The sequence below is a fragment of the Callithrix jacchus genome, chromosome X (assembly GCF_049354715.1).
Source record: "Callithrix jacchus isolate 240 chromosome X, calJac240_pri, whole genome shotgun sequence".
In the NCBI taxonomy this organism is placed as follows: Eukaryota; Metazoa; Chordata; class Mammalia; order Primates; family Cebidae; genus Callithrix; species Callithrix jacchus.
Window position 1 is genome coordinate 24,292,436 of NC_133524.1, and position 3,174 is coordinate 24,295,609.

At 42.9% G+C, this 3,174-nt stretch overlaps 1 pseudogene; it reads left to right on the forward strand.

Moving 5' to 3' along the window:
* The first annotated feature begins 1,321 nt into the window (after nt 1-1,321).
* LOC100895242 (protein SET pseudogene) lies at nt 1,322-2,696 on the forward strand (annotated as a pseudogene).
* Nucleotides 2,697-3,174: the final 478 nt, after the last annotated feature.

A 3,174-nucleotide genomic window follows, 5' to 3' on the forward strand; every position in this document is an offset into this window, starting at 1 on the left:
TTTCACAGCAAGCACAGCTGAACCCGGGATGATCCAGCTCTGTGGGGGAGGGGCATCCGCCATTACCGAGGCAGTCCACCACTATGGACGTAGTCTGCCATTGCTGAGGCAGCCGACAATTGCCAAGGCAGCCCACCATTACAGAGAGAGTCCACCATTACAGAGGTGGGCCACCATTGCCGAGGCAGTTCTAACTATGCCCATATAAACAGGACTGCAGGGAAGTTCACATGGCAGCTGGGTGGAGCCCACAGCAACTCAGCAAAGCCTCTGCAGGTGGAAAGTGACTAGGCTGCCTCCTCACTGGGCAGGGCAGCCCTGAAAAAAGGCATCAGCACAACAGAAACTCATAAATAAAGCCCTAACTCCCCAGGACAGAGCACCTGGGGGAAATAAAATGGGCTTATGAGTTCTGCTGCAGCAGACTTAAACATATCTGCCCAGCAGCTCTGAATGAATAACAGAGCTCACAGCTCAGCACTTGAGCTCCTATAAAGGACAGACTGTCTCCCCAAGCAGCTCCCTGACCCCTGTATATCCAAAGAGTCACCTCACAAAGGACTGATCAGACTGACATCAGGCAGGTATCCTTCAATGACAAAGATAGCAGAAGAAGAAACTGGTAGCAACCCGTACTGTTCTGCAGCTGCTGCAGGTGATCCCCAGGCAGGCAGGGACTGGGTGGACCTCAGCAGTCCTACAGCAGAGGGGCCTGACTGGTAGAAAGAAAACTAAGAAACAGAAAGAAATAACTTCATCATCAACAGACTAGACATCCACTCAGAGACCCAATGTGAAAGTCAACAACTACAAAGATGACAGGTGGATAAATACACAAAGATAGGAAGAAACCAGTGCAAAAAGGATGAAAACACCCGAAACCAGAACACCTCTTCTCCTACAAGGGATCAGAACTCCTCATCAGCAAGGGAACAAGGCTGGATGGAGAATGAGTGTGATGAAATGACAGAATTAGGATTCAGAAGGTGGGTAATAAGAAACTTCTATGAGCTAAAAGAACATGTTCTAACCCAATGCAAAGAAACTAAGAACCTTGAAAAAAGATTTGATGAAATGCTAATGAGAATAAACAACTTAGAGAGGAATATAACTGAATTGATGGAGCTGAAAAACACAACACGAGAACTCTGTGAAGCATACACAAGTTTCAACAGCCAAATCGACCAAGCAGAAGAAAGGATATCAGAGGTCGAAGATCAACTCAATGAAATAAAACAAGAAGGCAAACTGCTGGCACCTAGGGCTGTGTCAGTGTTCTGCCTGCTTCCAGATGAGCAAGAAGACTTGTGCTCCGGTTCTCGGACTTCCCCAGCAGCATGGCCCCCAAACGCCAGTCTCCACTCCCGCCTCAAAAGAAGAAACCAAGACCACCTCCTGCTCAGGGACTGGATGAGACATTGGCCTCTGCAGGCTTGCCGAAGAAGGGAGAAAAAGAACAGCAAGAAGCAATTGAATACATTGATGAAGTACAAAATGAAATAGACAGACTTAATGAACAAGGCAGTGAGGAGATTTTGAAAGTAGAACAGAAATATAACAAACTCCGCCAACCATTTTTTCAGAAGAGGTCAGAATTGATCGCCAAAATCCCAAATTTTTGGGTAACAACATTTGTCAACCACCCACAAGTGTCTGCACTGCTTGGGGAGGAGGACGAAGAGGCACTGCATTATTTGACCAGAGTTGAAGTGACAGAATTTGAAGATATTAAATCAGGTTACAGAATAGATTTTTATTTTGATGAAAATCCTTACTTTGAAAATAAAGTTCTCTCCAAAGAATTTCATCTGAATGAGAGTGGTGATCCATCTTCAAAGTCCACTGAAATCAAATGAAAATCTGGAAAGGATTTGATGAAATGTTCAAGTCAAACGCAGAATAAAGCCAGCAGGCAGAGGCAGCATGAGGACCAGAGAGCTTCTTTACCTGGTTTACTGACCATTCTGATGCAGGTGCTGATGAATTAGGAGAGGTCATCAAAGATGATATTTGGCCAAACCCATTACAATACTACTTGGTTCCTGATATGGATGATGAAGAAGGAGAAGATGAGGAGGAGGAGGAGGAGGAGGAGGAGGAGGAAGGATTAGAAGATATTGATGAAGAAGGGGATGAGGATGAAGGTGAAGAAGATGAAGATGATGATGAAGGGGAGGAAGGAGAGGAGGATGAAGGAGAAGATGACTAATAGAACACTGATGGATTCCAACCTTCCTTTTTTTAAATTTTCTCCAGTCCCTGGGAGCAAGTTGCAGTCTTTTTTTTTTCCTGCCCTCTTGTGCTCAGTCACCCTGTTTTTGAGGTCTCTTTTCTCTACACCATGGTTCTCAACTTATTTTGGGGGAAAATATCTTGAGCAGGATACAATGGGAAAAGAGTCTCTACCCCTTTCTGTTTGAAATTCATTTTTATCCCTTCCTGTCTTAACAAAAACTGTATGGAATCAATACCACCGAGCTCTGTGGGAAAAAAGAAAAACCTGCTCCCTTTACTCTGCTTGAAGCTGGAGGGTGCTAGGCCCCTGTGTAGTAGTGCATAGAATTCTAGCTTTTTTCCTCCTTTCTCTGTATATTGGGCTCAGAGAGTACACTGTGTCTCTATGTGAATATGGACAGTTAGCATTTACCAACATGTATCTGTCTACTTTCTCTTGTTTAGAAAAAAGAAAAAAAAACTAAAAAATGGGGTTATAGAAGGTCAGCAAAGGGTGGGTTTGAGATGTTTGGGTGGGGTAAGTGGGCATTTTGACAACATGGCTTCTCCTTCGACATGTTTAATTGTGACATTTGACAGACATCCTTGCAGTTTAAGATGACACTTTTAAAATAAATTCTCTCCTAATGATGACTTGAGCCCTGCCACTCAATGGGAGAATCAGCAGAACCTGTAGGATCTTATCTGGAATTGACATTCTCTATTGTAATTTTGTTCCTGTTTATTTTTAAATTTTCTTTTTGTTTCACTGGAAAGGAAAGATGATGCTAAGTTTTAAATGTTAAAAGTGTACAGGTTGCTTTGTTACAATAAAACTAAATGTGTACACAAAAAAAAACTAGAAGGCAAGATTAAAAAAAAAAGAGATGAACAAAGTCTCCAAGAAATATTGGACTCTGTGAAAAGACCTAATCTACATTTGATAGGTGTACCTGAATG